Raw genomic sequence first — 20198 nt, 5'->3', positions numbered from 1 at the left:
GATGTCTAAAGAGAAAATTATACTACTTTCTTTCTTTCAGTAATTTTATAACAATTATCTGGAGCCAGGGAAGAGAAAGATATTAAAGGAATTTTTTTCTACTTACTTTCTGGTGCTCAATTGTATTCAAGAGGGTTAATGTTGCTAGAAGTCTGACCTTAAAAAATGTGAAGTATTACTGTAATAACTGAAGGATTGATTCTCTCCTTTTAGCCTAGACACATAGAGAGAATTAAAGAAAAGATTTGCCTAGAAATGAGGAAGGCAGAAAGATTTATATTCTGAACGAATTTAAGTTGGATCAACGATAATGTGGTAAAGTGGAAGATGCTTCAAACCCATGTCATCCTAAATTGAGATTTAAATCTTAACAAATAGGAAGCAATTGCAATAGAATCTCATTTCCAGCCACCTTCCCTTCAATTTTATTATTAATGGCACACAGATTACTGTCTTTCTTCCATTTATTTTCACATTATATGAAAACATTTTAGTTGTTGACATGTTGGACACCCCTGTTAATGATGAAAACTCATTGTCCATTATGTGGGGTTATAAGGAATGGAAATCACAGAGCTTAAGGAGAGATTGTTGTTATCATGAAGAGCATTGCGCCAATCACAAATCACAACAAAAATGCACTAAACGTTAGAAAGCCTGAAGACATTAGTTGGATGATGCTTGCAAAAAGATCATAAACACTTCCACTTTTAATGAAGAATGGTCATCACTGATCATTGTTGGATAGAGAGGAGCCACCTCATCTCTGCTTTAGGCAGGAGGAGGATCAGGCATATGGGATCAGAGCATCTCAGTGAATGGGAGGAAATGCTTTGAAAAATGTTGTAGATGACACTTAAATATTTGAAAGAGTAAAATGCAGCTAGGTGGCAAAGTGGATAGAGATGTTGAATCTGGAGTTAGGAGCTCCTCTTCTTGTGTTCAAAGATGTCTTCAGACATTTACTACTTGTGTGATCCTGGGCAAGCCACTTAACCCTGTTCTGCCTTAGTTCCTTCATCTATAAAATGAGTTGAAGAAAGAAATGGAAAACCAGTTCAGTATTTTTGCCAAAAAAACACCAAATGAAGTCATGAAGAGTTAGATACAATTGGGAAATGTCTGTCCCTCAGTTGGGGTTAAGTGTCACATAGTAAGTGTTAAGTGTCTGAGGCTGAATTTGAACTCAGGTTCTACAGGGCTGGTGTTCTATCCATTATGTCATCTAATTGCCTTATCTGAAAAATGTCTGAAAAAAATATCAAGATTATAGAAATAAATTGTTGAAAGACCTTATGAGCCTGAGTAGATGGGCAGAAAATTGATAGATGAACATCATTGTGGACAAGGCTAACCGAATACATTTCAAAATAATAAAAAATTCTAAACAGACAAATGGGAATGGAGCTATTTTTTATTCATTCATTTATTCAACAGATATTAATTAAGTATCTGTTATATGTGCAGGCTAGGAACACGTGGTCACAGCACCCAAAGAGCTTATATTTTGGTGGGGAAGGTAAGAATAACAAGGGAAAAACTGAAATGATTATAACCCTTATGTCAGAGCCTCTTGACAGGAAGGGTCCAGATACACTTCTGTTTTTTAGTTCAATCTTCTTATTTTTGCAAATGAGACCATTTAAAGTACAAAGGGGAAAGTGGTTTGTCCAAGGTTATACAGGTATTAAGTATGAACATAAAACATAAAACCCTCTATAAACATAAAAGCCTCTATAACTTGATCCCTTCCTACTTCTTCAGTTTTCTCACTATGTTTCATTAAGAAAATGGCCAATATCTCCAGTCTTTACCAAGAAAACCCCAAATGGGATGACAAATAATTGATTGAACAATACTGTGTCAGGCACTATGATACTTTTCCAAACTTTATGGTGCTTTACAAATATTATCTCATTGAATTCTCACAACTGTGGGAAATAAGTACTACTATTATTCCCATTTTACAGTTGAGGAAAGTGAGGCAGACAGAGCCTAAATGATTTATCTAGAGTCACACAGCTAGTGAGTACCTGAGATTGAATTTGAACTCAGGTCTTCCTGACTCCAGGCCTAGCACTGTATCTACTGTGCTACCTAACTCAAAGTCTAAAATCTTGTTATCTCTTTTGATTTCCATGTCACAATATGAGCTTATATTGAATTTGTGCAGTTCCCTTGAATCCCCAGAACTTTTTCATGCAAATTTCTGCATATCTATGTCTCTTTCATATGTGTTTAAGAAGTTGATTTTTTTTTAAACAAGTATAAAACTTTGTGAGTTTTGAATCTTATTAGAATAACCCTGACATTCCAGGCTTGAAAACTTTTTGGGCACCTTACTGTCAAACCCAGATTAGCTCTTTCTATGGGAAGCCTTTTCTGATCCCCTTAATAGTTAATGTTTTCATCCTTTTAAAATTATGTTCTTTTTAATAATCTCTGTAAATGTTGCATCTTCTCATACAGAATGTCCCTTGAAAGCAAAGACTGCTATTTAAATTTTGTTTTGTGTTTTGTGAATTGTTTTTGTTTTTTGGTGCTTTGCACATTTTCTTTTATTTAATGTGTTTAATGCATTGTTGTATTGAGATGAGCAACCTGAACACCGAATGCTTGATTATGCATCTAATTTGATTTGCATAGCTACAGCCTTCTCATTTCTCATTCATATTTAGACTGTTGGGACTAAAAGGGAATTTGATGTTAAGGAAGGGAAGTGAAGGAAAAGGGCAGTGATGAGGACTTGTATTTTGAGCACATCTGTATATAATTGCTTTTCAATCCTAGAGGATTGTTTGAGTGATGTTTCATTCAGAAACATAAGGGTATTCTTATGAAAAAGTTTTTACAGAAATAAACTGTAACTTTGAAAGAGGAACACAAGTAGAAAAATATTCCTTAGCTAAATCAGAAATGAGAGAATAATAGAAAAGGTTAATAGTACCAAAAATATAGGGACATTTTCTTTGGCAATACTTAACATAATATAAAATTATAATAAGGTCTTAAATCATAGACTTAGATAGAAGGCCAATCAGATAAAAAAAATATATTAAGCACCTGCCATATGCCAGGCAGTATACTAAGTGCTCAGAATACAAAGAAAGGTGAAAAAAAAATAACTTCTCTCAAGGAACTCACTGGGGAAGACACAATATAAAAGCAATTATTTACAAACAATATAGGCAGGATAAACCAGAAGAAATCTCAGAGAGGGAAAGCACTAAAGTTGAGGAAGATAAAGAGAAAGTGGAACTTTGGTTGAGACTCAAAGGAAGGCAGGAGGCAGAGATGAGGAAGTTGAATATTTCAGGCATGAGAGAAAGTCAGAAAAAAATGCTAATGGAATAGAGATGGAGTGTTGTGTGTAAGAAATACAAGGGAACCAGTATCACTGGACAGGAGTGGGGTACAGGAGTGAATAGGAGAAACAAGATTTTAGGAGATTGGAAAGGCAGGAAGTGGCTAAGTTATGAGGGACTTTAAAAGCCAAGTAGGGAATTTGATATCTGATACTAGAAGTAATCCACTGGATTTGGGGTGAGGGTGGGAAGAAGTGACATGGTCAGGTTTGAACTTTAGGAAGATCAATTTGACAGCTGAGGGCAGGATGGAATGGAGTGGGGGAAGATTTGAGACAAGAATATCACCAAAAGATTATTTTAACGTTATAGACAAAAGATGATGAGGGCTTGCATCAGGGTGCTGGCAGTGCCAGAGGAAAGCAAGAGGGTGGTATATATAAGAGACATTATAAGGATAGGACTTTAGAGGTCAAATAACCTAAAAAATCCTCTCATTTTATGGATAAGGAAATGTGTCTGAGGTTTATTGAGGTAAATGAAGCATAAGAATCAAGATTTGAACTGACAACTTCTAACTGTAGCATTTGCTATCTCCACTGGACCACTGGAGGTCTTATAATTCATCCTCCTGCCTGCAAACAGAAACACAACTTAATGCAAATAAAAAAGCGATATTTCCCTTATCAGAAAAAGCATTACTGTACACACCTCTAGTAATACAGTCCATTTAGAGGTAGGAAAATATCCTCTAGAATGATATGTGAGGCCATTTATAATTTTTTATCTCACCTAAACCCATGGACAATTTTGTACTTATGCTCCATTCCATGGACGTGATGAATTTATTGGACAAGTTTATTGGGCAACTATCCTCATAAATTCCATCTAAAAAATAGATTACTAATTAATCTCTCTGAGAATGGAAGCCAGTTTTTGTTGCTTCTCTTTATATATGTGTGTGTGTGTGTGTGTGTGTGTGTGTGTGTGTGTGTGTGTGTGTGTGTGTTTATGCAAGAGCTATAAATAATATGTGGGTCAGGGATTTGACCCAGTCCCCTGAATTTAAAGGACATGGACTATACTTGTAATCCTTCATCAGCTAAAAAGAACAGATCTTAGCCTTTAGTTTGCAACACTAAGAAAGTAGTGAAAACAAGAAGTTAAATGGCTAGCCGGGTGAGCTCCTTTCTATCCTAGCCTGCTGTTCATTGCAACCCCACATGGTACCTTTCCCAGTCAGGACCTCTTTGTCTCCCCACAGGGCAGTGTCTCACATACTCCTTGCTTAACTGAAAACTTGTTTGGGGTCCCAACAGCAATTTGTGGAGCTTGTCCCAGGTGCAAGAATTCCCACTTACAATGGGTTATGTCCAACTATGTGCACATAAGTGTTTAGCAGAGACTTTTGTGAGGGCTGATGGAGTATAAGAGGTGGTTGTATTTCTTACATAGAATTGTTCATGGGTTGCTGTGGATGATTTATCATTATCAGTATTCATCCTCAGGATTTTATGCTTGATTTTCATAATCAATCTCACCCTCCCTTTTCTGGTAACCATAGCCCCTTTGAAATGAATTTATAAACTTCTAATAGCAAGATCTACTTGGAGAAAATCACACAGCTTCTTTCTTGTATATGGTTTTTCTTTATTATTGTCTCTGAAAGTCTGCTAAGATCAATATCGGTAGACATTTATTGGGACCCTACTGTGTGTAAGGACCTGGATATAAAAAGCAACAAAACAAACAAAACAAAACAGTTCTTGTTATCAAAGAGTTTGAAATCTAATGAGGAAAACTACATGATAACAAGTATGTAAAAAAATATTTTTAAATGACCTAATTCAAACCATAACAAAAGTTGGGGAACTTTTGGTGAAATGGTAAAGAGAGCAGACATGGTATGGTTTCATTGGTTATTCTCACAGCAACTTCTCAAGGTCACATATGTCAAGGTCACCTTGTAATGGTACAAGTTCATTCTTGATTTTTTCTTCTATTTCCTAGCTTGTGGGGTTGGTGGAATTGTATCACTTTGCAAATGACAAATTTTGGCCAAACAAACATTTTTTTGATTCTAATCTTTTACTGTGTCTTTAGTTGAATTATTTAACTAAACCATTCATCTATGGAAAATTATCAGCTTTTAATCATTTTCAGGTAATGTGGTTCATTTGCAGTAAGGATGAAAATTTTCTGAAAGGCTGAATGACTTGACTTATATTATTTATTGAGCCAGTTCCAATGGATTATGTTGGCCTTGCCAAATGGATGACTTATTTTGCCAGTGTTTGGTATAGATGAGATTGTTAATGTTAAATGAATGTAGAATATCAGTCAACAGCATTTATTAAACATCCTCTATGTAAGGGGTATAACAACTAGCAGTTGTGGGGAAGTACAAAAGAGAAACCATATTTTTTTTCAATGGTTCAGTCTCTCCTGTCCATCTCTCCCTGAGTCATATTGGCTAGTTACAGAGGGTAAAAATTCTTCCCCCACCTCCTCAGATATGAGATATATATTAGAAATCAGCACTTCTTAAACATTTTCCATTAGGGACCTCTTTTTGTCCAAGAAATTTTTACCCAACTCCAGGTATATAGGTATATAAAATAGTTATAAAAATCAAACAATTACTGAAAAATACATCATGATTTTGCAATCCCCCATTCAGTTACAAGACCCTGTATGGGGTCAAAGCACAGACTTTAAGAAGTTTTGTCACAAAGTACTAACAAATACAATAGGACAGAGAAAGCAAAGACAACATAGGGGGTGTGTGGGAAAAGATGCAAGTATGAAGATGTTTTTATTAGCTATAATTTATAAGGTTTAATTCAAATCCCAATTTTAGGTCTATAATTCTAAAATATCCAGTGACTGGAATGTTCTAATACTAGAAAGACATTAACAATACTTGTCCCTATTTAATTTGTCTCTTATGGAACCTTCATCAGATCTGATCTACTGGAGAGCTTTTCACCTGCATGGTTGGAAGGCCCATTGTATATATTAGGATAGATTCCCACTGTATATTAGGATGGGTGCCCATTGTATATTCAGATGGATGCTTTAGACCTTGTCCATTTATATTGGTTTACAAATCATGTCTTATTAGTGTATTCATGAAAGGATAAGAATTCTTTAGAAAATAGCTTATTGGTTTATGTCTATGTGTAGGCTAGTAAGAGAGACTTGAAGAGTAAGTCTATGTTGGTCACATTATGAACAGCTACTACTAAAATCTGTCTCTAGATTAGGCCCAGCCCGTTCTTCCTTTGAGTATCCTTTTCCCCTTCCCCAATTCCTGTTTAGTATGTATACTACCCAAGAAAGAATTAAGAGCTCTCACTCTGTCTTTGCTCATAAGATTGAGGCTAAATAAGGGAGACAGGATAAATAACACTCAAGAAAATGATATAAAAATATGAAAATAAATGACTGCATAATACATAAAGTGGCCTTGAAATGTCACATGGTTTTACTTTTCAAAGAAGATAAATTTTGTAACTATAAAAATGTGCTCAATAATATGAAACACTTTATTCCTCTTTCTTTCTTCTGTGTCTTTGGAAGCTAAACTGGTCTTTTTTTTTTCTTGCCTCAGCTATTTGCCACCTGGAGCTGAGACTGTGCTCCTGACAAAGTCTTCTAATCTTTGTTCTCCCACTTCCTCTGATCCCTTGAGTCAGAGACAGTAGCTTCTGAAAATAGTTGAATTAATTAATTAGTTTATTTTTCCTGAGGCAATTGGGGTTAAATGACTTGCCCAGGGTCACACAGCTAGGAAGTGTTAAGTGTCTGAGATCAGGTTTGAACTCAGGTTCTCCTGACTTCAGGGCTGATGCTCTAATCACTGTTCCACCTAGCTGCCCCATAGTTGAGTTGATTATGTGAAATGGGAGGATGTGGACTGGGGTACCTGTTGATAATTTAAGGGGCAGAATGAATAGATTAGATTCTACCTAGTTAGTCTACATGGGTCAAAGCAACTTTTTCAGTCTGGCTTATTTCAGAAAATGTCCTATTCTGTATTACTTTGCTATAAGAAACATTCAATAGGATGACTACAATGAATTGTAGAAGGACAGAACGATATAAAGTAACAGAACCATGAAAAAATACACATGATAACTACAGCAGGGTAAAATAGAAAGAAACAAAACACACAAAGAAAATTGAATACTAAGAAATTATAATGATTAAATTTAGCCTCAAAGAATAGTTATGAGAAAAACATCTGCTTCTGCTTCTTTGGAAAGATGGAAGCCCTGAAAGCTGAGGTAGTTGGAAAAAGACTTAAAGCAGGAGGTAGGATTGCCTTTGGAGGGGACATCACTCTTTCTATGAGTGTATTCTCTATTATTTCTTTGACCCAGGTGCAACTTAATGTCATAAGGATAAATTATATCTCATTCTGAGAAAGGATTAAAGTTGAGTTGAAATGTCTCAGTTACTCTTCTCTCTCTCTTTCTCTTTCTCTCTTTTTCTGTGTGGGCTTCTGACCTTTTCTGTCTGTCTCTGTGTCTCTCTGACTCTGTGTCTCTCTGTCTCTGTCTCTGTCTCTGTCTCTTTCTCTCATCTAGATGGGGGATACAAAGATAAAATAGTTCTTGACTTCAAGGTCAAATTAAGACCCTAGTCTATATCTAGAACACCTAATGCCTTTCTAAGATAGGATAATAGAAAATAACTTCTCTACTTGTGGTGCTTTTCCTAGAATATTCTAATTATAGACTTAGTCACTTGGTTCTACTAATCAAAACTTCATCAATCTCTTAATTTAGCTGTTCCATATCCCCTAATTATGTTACTATCCAATTTCTTTTTTTATTTTCATAATCTCTTTTCTTCACCTTATTTATCTTTTATCTTCACAACCCAATTGTAAAGTTGTTGTTCATTTTTTGTCTATGAAAAAACCAGTGACTTCATTTGGATTTAAATGAGGTAAAATTGTACAAAGTTGTCAGCCTCATGCTCTATTCCAGAGTCATCAAAAATTCAGTAGAAAGGCAAAAGTCAGGATGGCTGGCAATGGTCCAGAATGCATTGGTGACCTTGACATCTCAGTTTCTGACAAAATGTTAAATGCTCCACAATGCCCGTTTTAGCCACCCTTCATTACCATCAGAACAAATTGTTCTCCTCTACATGTACTACTGGGAGAAATCTTCAGAAATCTTCAGTTTGGGGTAGACATCCCCCTGATTCAGAGATGGTTTTGATGTCTGTCAGTTACCCTCACTCTGGATTAGCCTATTTACCCTTTTAACAAAACAGTTTACTGGGATATAAGCTGTACAAACTAAAGTTTCTTGGAGACACAGGTGAGAAATGGGTGTATCAAATGATATTAAAGGTGAATGAACAACCATGAAAAGAGCTCAGCAAGTCCACATGCCAGAGGGGCTAGACTTCCCTGAATGCACACCTATTGTAAAATGATGAGTTGACTTCAGGGCTGATGCTCTAATCACTGCTCCACCTAGCTGCCCCATAGTTGAGTTGATTATGTGAAATGGGAGGACTTAGTTGGAGAACATAGCTCTCTGCTTATATTCCATGAATTTGTTCTCCTATTGAATATACAAATAATAAAAATACTTTGGCAAACTCAGAAAAATAGAGCATATCGAGTTAATTCTTTGACATAATATAGCATGAGATGTAAGACAAATGCATGGATATCCATAATGAAAGACTGTAATAGGTTATTACAAGAGAAGAACAGTCCATTGGGCTTTTGGGACAAAAAGAAGGTGTCATGGAGGAAAGGCCATTTGTTCTGAATGAAATAGAATTTCAATAGTTGAAAATGTGAAGAGAAGAAATAGAAGACACTAATAAATGCAAATATAGACATAGGAAAATGAAGATGCTGGTGAATAGCATAGAGAATACACAGCAACATCAATATTATTTAGCCTTTTAGCTCAATTCTGATGAACATAACTCTTTCCAATAATGAGATGATTGATGCCAATTCCAATGATCTTGTGATGAAGAGAATGATCTACACCCAGAGAGAGGACTGTGGGAACTGAATGTGGATCACAACATAACATTCTCACTCTTTATTGTTATTTATTTGAATTTTGCTTTCTTAGTCATTTACTTTCTTTTTTTGATCTGATTTTTTTTGTACAGAAAGAGAACTGTATAAATATATTTATACATATTGGATTTAACATATATTTTAACATATTTAACATATATTGGATTGCTTGCCATCTAGGAGAGGGGGGTGAAAAGGAGGAGAATATCTGAAACACAAGGCTATTCAAGGGTCAATTTTGTCAAATTATCTATGCATATGTCTTGAAAATAAAAAAACTTTATAAAAAAGAATATGATGGGAGTTAGTTGGAAATGAAGTAGGAAAGAAAGGTTGACACTTGATCATGGCATGTTTGGATACTATACATATGAATTTGGATTTTATATTTTAAGTAATGGGAGTTATTCAAGATTTTTGAGCAGAGGAATGAAATAACCAGAACTCTGTTTTAGAAGTTTAGTCTAGCAGTATTAAAAAATTGATTGGAGCACAGAAGAAACTGGAGACTAATAATTATGAAAATAATCACTACAAATAATTAACATTTTAAAGTTTGTAAATTTAAAGAAAAGTTAGAGACTATTTTATTAATCTGGTTAGGAATTAACAAGAAATAAAATATAAACATCAGGTTAAATCAAGGTGGTAGTGAGAGATGGTTGGAACAGCACATAGAATATTGGATTTAGAGTAAGGAAGACCTGAGTTAAAATCCTACCATAGATACTTATTACTTATATAACTACAAGTAAATCTTTTAACCTACTTCTCTCTACCTTCATGGCCTTGTCTGTAAAAAGGGAATAATAACCCCTTACTTCACAGATCTAGATGGGGGATACAAAGATAATATTGTGAGGATCAAATGAGATAACATATTAAGTGTTTTGGAAATCTTAAGATGCTAGTTATAATTTTGTAATGATAAGTACTAATTATTATAATATAAATGGTAGTATGGTAGTGGTGATAGTAGTAGAAGTAATATTAGTGATAATAATTAGTAGAAATAGAAGGAGGATATTTGATTAAGCCTTATATTCAAGTCTGTGTTTTATATGATAAGTAGACAGGATTTTCACCAGATAATGTATTAATAAGGTCAATTTATCCAGGCCTCAGCTGGTAGGAAAGCTGAAAATCATTCAGTAGAAGGGATGGTAATGAAAGTGCTACAGGTGGACCAGTATCCAAAGTAAAGAGGGAGGCAATAACAGGTGAGCAATTGAAATGAAACTTACTTTACAAAAAGAGTAGAGTTGAAATTGGGATCTTACAAGGGGATAAAACTGAATTTTTATAAGATAGAAAGTTAGACAGAGTTAGAGAAAGTGAGGAAGTATTAGGGAAACACTCTTTGCATGGATTTCCTATGACCAATAGAAAATGAAATTTCGAGAGATAGTAGAGATCAAGATGGATAGCATTTGGTATTTGGTGGCATGAAGGGGATGCAAATGATAAGGAGGAATAAATCCTTAACTTTTGAGACTGAATGACTATGAGAATAGTAGTTCTATACAATGAAATTATGAAATAAAGAGATGAAAAAGGACCAGGTGTTAGGGAAAATATTTTGAATTTGTTTTCAATAAACTTAATTTGAGATCTTTAACTTGGAATACTCTTATTATGCCCACCCCTTTTTCCCATTGATACCTCTTGGGATATCTCTTGGAACTTCCATTTTATGGAGGATCTTGGCTATTTCCATTCTTCTGATTTTAGTCTTGATATCTGGATTTCAAAAGCACACATTTGTTGTTGTCTTATCCTGGAATTTTCTTCAACTCTACTACATCCAGGTAGAGATAACTGGTGGGGAGAGAGGGCAAAAGTAGAGGTAAATATGAATGCCATTTTCATAAATATGATTCTCTACAATGAGTTTGACATGGAAGTAAGTCAGAGAAACCATCCAGGATTATAGTCACAGAATCCTAGCAATAGAACAAGAGAGACCTTAGAGACTATAGAGTTCAATTCTTCTGCTTTACAGATGAGAATAATGAGACTCAATGAATTACTTGCTCAGAATCACATAATTAGGTAGTAGTCAAAATGAGGTTTGAACAGGTCTTCCTAATTCTACATCTAATGAATGTTCTATCCACTTTTTCATGCTATTATGTCTTACCTCTAAGGCATCCCTTAAGATACTCTGTAATATAGAAGGTGTCTGGTGGAATTTAGACCAAAACAGAGTGTTTTAAAATAATTATATACACACTCTAGAGCACTTTATGCATTGACTCTTGACTAATATCTTATAATGACTCTTTAAATTAGTATAAGTTTTTAGCTAGACTCATTTTTTTTTCTATTTTCTCATTTTATCCTTGCATTTCTAGACTCACTTTAAGGATGAAGAAAATGAGCCCCATCAAAATTTAGCAGATTGTCCTCAATGTCCCAATTTATGACAGAATGAATTCTAAAATCCAGCTTCATTCTTAATACAATGTTCTTTATTACTCCCTATGCTGATCACACATCTCCTAGTGATAGTGTTGATTGTTAAAACACTTGCAAATTCTGAGCTCCAGGCTCTTCCCATTGTTGTCTATAAACTTCAAACCCAAATTAATTATGCCTTCAAGTGACCACCTGTGCATGTTCCCTTGCAAATTCCAATTGAGTAAAAAAAATAGAATCCCTACTGGTCCAGGCTGTGTGGTCAGTGGTTACTGGAATAAGTGATGATCAGAAACTTTGTTCTCTGTAGGCCAGCATTTCATCTCCAACCCTCTTGCCATCTGGCTAATCTGGAGTAGTCCTTGTGAACTGGGGGATCAGGCACTGTTCCCTTGGCCTGAGCAATTTTGTAGAGACACAACTAGCTAATGGCCATATCTGCAGGCCATGTGCTCAGCACATGGGTCAATAGTGCTAGGTCAGAGGAAAGGGGCCAAGAGCCAAAAGAACAATGACTTACTCCTCTTGGGCTCTCATTGTCCTCCACTGAAGCTATCCATCAAAGGTATTCCACATAGCAGCTGGCTGGTCCAGCTGCCTCTGTATGGAGCCTTTCTTTCTATTTCCTCATCCACAAAGCAATTGATTATTGTTTTCCCCCTTTTTGTGTTTGCTCTTAAAACCTTTGTGCATTATAATTATTTTGAACTATATAATTGATAATTAACACATGTTTTGAGTGAAAGTCAGTTTAATAGAGAAAAGAAGTAATGGACTTTGAATAAAAGACATGAGTGTTAAGTCCCAGAGACAAAGTACCTCTGTGATCTTAGGTGAGTCATCTATCTTGTAGGGATAATAATATTTGTATTCTCTCTATCCACAGAAGGTTGCTGTGACAGAGAAATTCTTTGTAAAATGCTCAATATATTTCAATTAATAATGAATGGCATGAGGACAATTTGGATTATTTTAACATATTATTTTCATCTTATATTCAATACTTTGTAATAGTAATAATAATAATGATTCATTATTATTACTATTATTGTAATTGTGGATTGAAAAATTCCTTAGGTGGATCTTACTTCATTATTCTTAAAAGAAACATGAGCAGGAAGAAAAGGAGAAATTTTAAAATTAAGATTTTGTTTATTTTCTTTTCAGTGAAATAACTGAGTTATTTCAGACTTCCCTGGACAATGGTTAAGTTGGGAGAGAAAGGGCAGTAACCTTGGGTCTGCCAGTTGCTTTTATGTATTTGATTGTTTTGCTCCTTTTTTGTTCCCTATTCCTTTGATTTGTTGTAGGGAAATATGTCAGCCCCCAGTTCCCATTGGCTATGTCAGTCAATCACTTCATATAGCCAACCTCTTGTTAGCATGGGTAAGCAAAACTGTTCCCATAGCCATGTGGGAAGCCTAGCAAGGCTTTGATGAATCAGAATGGAAATACACTGTGTGATCATTGCAAAGAAGGAGCAGATGAAATTTAGGGACTCAAATGTGCGATTAATTTAGGTTTAATGGGATTGTAATAGTACAGTGAATTTTAAGTGCCCTTTTGATTATTACATCAAGGGTCTATTGAAATATACCCTTGTCATTAGTACTGAAAGTTTGGAAAACAATTGCATCAGGTCTAATGAATCAGAGCTCAATCAGAATATTCAGACAGTATTAAAGGGGCAGAGGAGATGGGTGGGTGAATGGGGAAAGAGGGAAGAAGATGACAGCACATTTTCCATTTCTGCATTGTTTTCTTCATTGATTTGGATTTTATTTTCCCAGCTGTGGGATAAGAATAACAAATTTGGCTGACTAATTAAAAATCATCATCATAATTATGTAGCTTTTCAAAAATAACTAGTTTTTATTCCAATCATATTTTCTACACTTCAGAGTGCTTCCTACCTCTCTAGTCTAATTTTCCCAATGAACAAAATCAACATTCATAATACTTTGTCCTCATGCTGCTTGAGTGGTAAAGGCAAAAGATGTACGTGCATGTGCATATATGTGTGTGTATGTATATTCACATACAGATACTATATCTATATCTATATCTATACGTATATAGTGTGTGCATATACATATATTTGCATATACTTATGTTTATACACCTGTACACATACCCATATAAGTGTTGTATGGGCATATATGTGCCAGAAACTCAGGAGACAGTTAAGTGACTTAAGAGAAGTTGCAGAAAAAGTGATAGAAAGAAAACTGAACTAGTCAGGAGATGATTGATTCAGTCATTTATTGATTTATTGATTGTTATAGTAACAAGATACTAGAAGGGAATACTGAGAAAAACTTGTTTTTTGGATGGAGGTATGTAGTATTGAACAGTAGTTGTTTGTCCTTTCTTCTTGAAGAGGATCATTTCCATAAGGGAGGTAATGATGTGACTTAGAGTAAGTTGGTGTTAAATTAGGGAGGGCTGTGCAAAGTCACCAGACTTGCTCTCTTCTCTGAACCGTCTGGGGAAATGGCAAGATATAAATCAGGGTGACTGGTGGGTGGCTTTGAATGCAGTGGGGGACCCTGGCCTTTTTAAGCTAAGGTCTTTAGCAGGTCTCAGTTTGATTGAGACATTGTCCATTCAGTGATTAAAGATAAGTAAGAATGAGGCAAAGAATGGCCTTTTTTTACTTAGTTAAAAAATAATCCAATCTTGAGGAGAAGAACCTCAGGGTTTCAGGCCAAAATAGAAATAATTGCTATTTACATTCATTGGAGGAGAAAGTGAGGCTGGTGACTTTGCAACAGTGCACTCCCACTTAAAATTCAACTCACTTGCATGCCATGGCATTAACTCCCTGATGTCATGGTACAGTTCAAGAATAAAGGACAAATAACAACCTCTGTGAATAGAGCTGCCACACTGGGTACTCAACTGAACTGATCAATTGGGTAATACAACCCTTTTTCCTCCCTCTCTTCCTTCCTTCCCTTCCTTCCTTCCTTCCTTCCCTTCCTTCCCTTCCTTCCTTCCTTCCTTCCTTCCTTCCTTCCTTCCTTCCTTCCTTCCTTCCTTCCCTCCCTCCCTCCCTCCCTCCCTCCCTCCCTCCCTTCCTTCCTTCCTTCCTTCCTTCCTTCCTTCCTTCCTTCCTTCCTTCCTTCCTTCCTTCCTTCCTTCCTTCCTTCCTTCCTTCCTTCCTTCCTTCCTTCCTTCCTTCCTTCCTTCCTTCCTTCCTTCCTTCCTTCCTTCCTTCCTTCTTTTCCCTTTTCTTCCTTTTCTCATAGGGTAACATATGCTTACTTGTAAGTGCTTTGCCCAAAGGAATGCAAATTTTTTTTTGATTGTTGAAATTTCTCAAATAATGTCTTTGGATTTACTGACTTAGATTTCTTTCTTAAGGACCATGTCTTAAACCCAAATCACTTTGGCTTTCATTGATTGGCCAACTATAGGTTCCAGAACAAGCCCCTGTTGGTCATTTTTTGGACCCTGATTGATTTAGAATAAATTAAATGGCATTGAATAGTATATAGAACTAGAAGAGACCTCTGAGAACATCACCTCTAATTCTAATTTTACAGAAGTTGAAACTGAAGTTAAAAAGAAGAGAAAGGACTTGATCAAAATCACACAGCTGATTTGTAGCACAGCAATGCTCATTTTTCATTCCTAAATCTCAGTAAAAAAAAAATCATCTGCCCAGCATGATTTAGATAGGGGTCTATGACTACCTTCTAGTAACATTCTATGCCTTATTTCTGTGAAATCTTGAGATCACCCACTAGTGTGGGATTTGAAGTCCCAGAGCAGTAGGTTTAGGATGGGATAGGATAAGGAAGGAGTTGTCATTGCTGGCTTTATCTTCCTCACCTGCTCAAAATCACACCAAATTGTGAAGAGGGCAGATGATAGTAATATGCTCAGATCTGCCCCCAAAAGACTTTTGAGATTTCCTAGTAGACTATGGGCTACCATGGACTGGTTGAAAAAACTTTGATTTAAATATTTATTTGTACAAAGACAGGCAATTGGGGTCCTGATAATTGTCTTAAATATCTTCATTTTATAGGCAATGGAATGATAACCCAGAGAATTCTAATGATTTGCTCAAGTTCGTAATGAATATCTATAGAATTGGGTTAGAAGCTACTTTAGAGATCATCCAATCAAATATTTTCATCATGCAGAGAAAAGGAAGGAAATAAGCATTTAGATAGCACTTATCATGTGCCAGACACTGTGTTAAGAATAATTTTTTCAATTATTTATTTATTTATTTTACCAGATATTAACTCAATTACATATATATATGTATATATAAAAGTATATATATATATATGTGTGTGTGTGTGTGTGTGTGTGTGTGTGTGTGTGTGTGTGTGTATGAAGAAACCAAGGGTCCAACACAAAAAGGGCCTCATCCAAAATCACCCAACTAGAAAACATCTAGAGTGATAATCATGAGAAAAGTCACAAAACATTGTATAATTTACCAAGAATTGGTGTCACAGCTTTAAAAAAGTTATTTTTGAATTTTTTTGTTTTTATATAACCTGCACTATTACATCTCTATTTCCTCCCCTACAAATTCCTTATAGCAGAGAGAGAGAGAGAGAGAGAGAGAGAGAGAGAGAGAGAGAGAGAGAGAGAGAGAGAGAGAGAGAGAGAGAGAGAAGAGAGAGAGAGAGAGAGAGAGAGAGAATGAGAGAGAGAGAGAATAAAGTGGTAATAATCAAAATATCAAATATATGCAATGTTTCACACATGTAGTCCCCCACCTCTATAAAAAAGGAGAGAGTTGAATTTTCTCATGTCCTTTTTGGAGACATGTTTGTTCATTATTCTTTGCTAGTTTATCATAGTTCAAATGATCAGTCTCAGTCTTGAGCTGGCTGGGATATGAGTGGCAATGTAATGCAGTACAAAGAGATCAATTCTTGGTAAGTTATACAACGTTTCGTGACTTTTCTTATGGATGGATAGCTAGAAGGGATGGTGGAGAAAGCTTTATGAAAGTCTTTTAAAAGCTTTCTGGCTTATTTTGTCCTCTGTTCTGCATTCTAGACTAATATATTGGGTAGATAAACTAAATGGTCTGGCAATTTACACAATACTTATTGTACACAATCTGCTGTTGTGCTTATAACATTCAAATATTCAATTTGGCCAGTGGGAGAATCCCACCCAGGTGTTCCCCCCCATTTTTCTTTGCTGGCTGAGGTTCATCACTTGGAGTTTACTCAGCCTATTTTGTCCTAGTATTGTCCTAATAAGGACATTGCAAAAGCAAGGCATGAACTGTGTCAACAAATGCTGAAAGCATAACGTTAGAATGGACCATTGGGGTGCTGCTCTGGCTTCTGTGAGGACTTTAAGGTCTTAAGTTCATAATGGTCCAGCAAAGTAATTCAGCCAGAGGTCACTGGCCTGTGTGGTGTCTGGCCTTAAAGCCTGACTGATCCAGAGCTGACTGTGCCTCCAGAGAGAATCAGACTGGAATTTGAGGCAGCTGCTCAGGAATCTCAGCTGAGGACCATTTGAGAGGCCATCATTGGCTTGGATAGGAGACCACCCACCTTACAACAACACATGAACAGTATCCTTTCAACACCATGCAAGCTTTTCAATACCAAGTGAAAGGCTTTTCACGGAAAATGGACAACATCTTTGTTGTATTACTCTGGCCTATCCTCATTGGACTGCTGGTTTTTATATGTCACACAGGCATATGCACAAACATGCATTGAGTCTCTATTAAATGCTTTTAGTATTCAAAGACATTTTTGTTACTTTTGATACCAGGAAGCCAAATAAGAATCGAAAAATGGAGACAACTTATTTTGTAGAAGTTAAATATAGAAAGGAGGAAGGACTATGGAGTTTTGAGTATTCAGGAAAAGAGTTAGACAACAATAAAGGTCGCTTCCTCCATACTTTTACTTTGTAAAAGGGATATAGTGAATTAATTTGGTGCTTTGAAAAAAAGTTAGCTAAAACAGATTTTACCACTGGGTACTCAGCATTTTATCTGCCCCGATTTTACAGAATTCCATGTCTAAGATAGTCCTGCTCATAACCTTTCTGATGAGAAAGAAATAATCTAGAGGCCTTTGTTAACTTCTAGACTATATCTCTATCTTGGTCTATAAACTGATATTGAAAATATTGAATAGATTCACCTAAAGTCTCAAAGATTTTATATTGATTTATATTTATACTTGAGTCAAATAAAATGTTTGCTCCTCATTGTGGTGTTAGGGAGTATTAAAAAAAGATGGGCTAAAGTAGAAAGATAAGAATGCTGCCAAAGTAGCAGTGGAAGAATATGATTTATGGAGCATATAATGTGGGTGCTCTCTTGTCTGGGCTTATGGCCTTACTCTCAGCTGCTAAAGAAGTTCTGCATATCCAAAATAGACCATAGTTACTCTATCACTGGAAACAGGATTTTATACTGGTTGTGATTCAAAGTCATACACTACACAGGCTAATAATCACTGGCTGAAAAGTTTCAGATGTCTTTTGTGGGGGTGTGTTTTATCATTTCCCTGGGGAGTTATGGCAGTACCCAATTGGTTCTTTGAATCATCATGCTTTAACTATTTCTTTACACTATTCTTCACATTCTGGCAAAAGATCCTTACTAGGACAATAGGGCTTAGTAAACTCCTAATGATGGGCTTTGGAATTAGAGCAGGTAGGGGTAGGATAACTGGAAGGAATTTTTGAATTGGTCAAATTGAATATTGAAATGTCACATATACTTCAGCAGTATAATGAATATGAGTGTTGAGCATATTACAAATATACATGACTTTGACCCATGTAATGTAATGGTCATGTTTAATTAATTTAAGAGTATGATAATGACTCTGTAACCTTACTTGAAAAGAAGGGGACAACCCTGTTGACTTCTTCCTGGGTACAGAAAAGTCCATTTCCCCTGGACCATTGGCCAGAATGCTGGCTTACTAGGAATCAGATAGACTCACAATAGAAAGTTAGGGGAGCCTGGCTACTAGCTACTCTTGTGGCAGGATACATAGCCAGAGAGGTCAATGAGTGAGGTTTCTATCATTTTGTTCTTCAAGGGACAAAAGAAAAAGGCATTTTATACCAGGTTTTAGAATCTTCTGCACAAGCTATTGCCAGATGGGAGGAATGGTTCTTTGTCTGTCTTTACTAGTGTTGAGTGTGGCCCCTAGAGAAGGCTGGGAAGCCATTCAAGGTTTCCCAGCACCTTACCTATGCCTGGGCTCCTTAATTTGTTGGTTCTGTGGAGACTAGCAGAAGATTGTGATAGGCTTTTTACAGTTTTTAGTGGCACAGTCTCATAAAACAAACACTGGATCTTTTCAGTATTTTTTATTGAAAGATTGATTTCCTTTGTGACTTAGAGTCAAAACCCAATCAGTTTTACATCTGAAATGAATATTTTGCACTCTTGGCAATTATTTACTCAATCTCTTTGGCATTCTTATTTTTATAGGGGAAGCTGGACTAGCCAATGACAACATTCTATCTTAGGTTCTATCTAGTTTCAGTGCACTATTTCTATTTCCATTTTCCATTTCCTTCTCCCCCCTTTCTTCCTGCAAATTCCTTTTTACTCCAGCCCTTTCTATTATAGAATTTGAGTTCATAAATTTACACAAAATATTGGTAATTTAATAAATTGGATCTCTTAGCAATATATAATAGTGTGTGTGTGTGTGTGTGTTAAAATGAATTGAGGAATTGTTAATGGGATGGCCAATGATCACATTTTAGGAATCCATCAGAGCACCTGGATGAGATTTTTGAGGATAGGACCATTATCTTTGGCGTCCTTTCCAATCATACCTACAGAGAGGGAAGGCAAGGGGCCATGAGAAATAAAGGACTCTGAAAATACTATTTCCTTTTCTTTCATCATTTTAAAGAATTTTGTTTCACTAACTCTGCCTGCATGGGTATATTTGAAAGCCTTAGAATTAGCAGAGAACAGAAGAACATCTTTTATCCAGCTGTCCCTGCTGTGTCTTTTATAGTTGTATTTAGTCCAAAATTGAGTCACCTCATTATTCACTCAATCCTCGATAATTATCCATAGCACTTACTTAATCAGATAAAGTCTTCTTGGCTCCCTTGGAAATAAGATCAATTAGAAGATGCTGTAATTCTTGTGTTCTCTTTTCATCACCTACCTCCCCCACTTCTCTTTCTCCATCTGTCTTTCACACATACTATGCTATATCCTTAATCATTTCCATTGACCCTCTGCCCAGTTATGGGATCCTTGGTCATCTAGTCCTCCAGGTAATTTTCTTCCTTATGTATATATATTACCATGAAATACTGTTCCTGTCATGAAATCCAAAGGAGGTCAAAATATTTTTTCCATGAATGAGTATATAGTTGTCCCTGTCAAACCATTTTCCCTGCCAGGAAAGACAGGGAATAGT

The sequence above is a fragment of the Sminthopsis crassicaudata genome, chromosome 3 (assembly GCF_048593235.1).
Source record: "Sminthopsis crassicaudata isolate SCR6 chromosome 3, ASM4859323v1, whole genome shotgun sequence".
Lineage (NCBI taxonomy): Eukaryota > Metazoa > Chordata > Mammalia > Dasyuromorphia > Dasyuridae > Sminthopsis > Sminthopsis crassicaudata.
The sequence above is the reverse complement of the archived record's forward strand: the minus strand, read 5'-3'. Positions refer to the sequence as shown.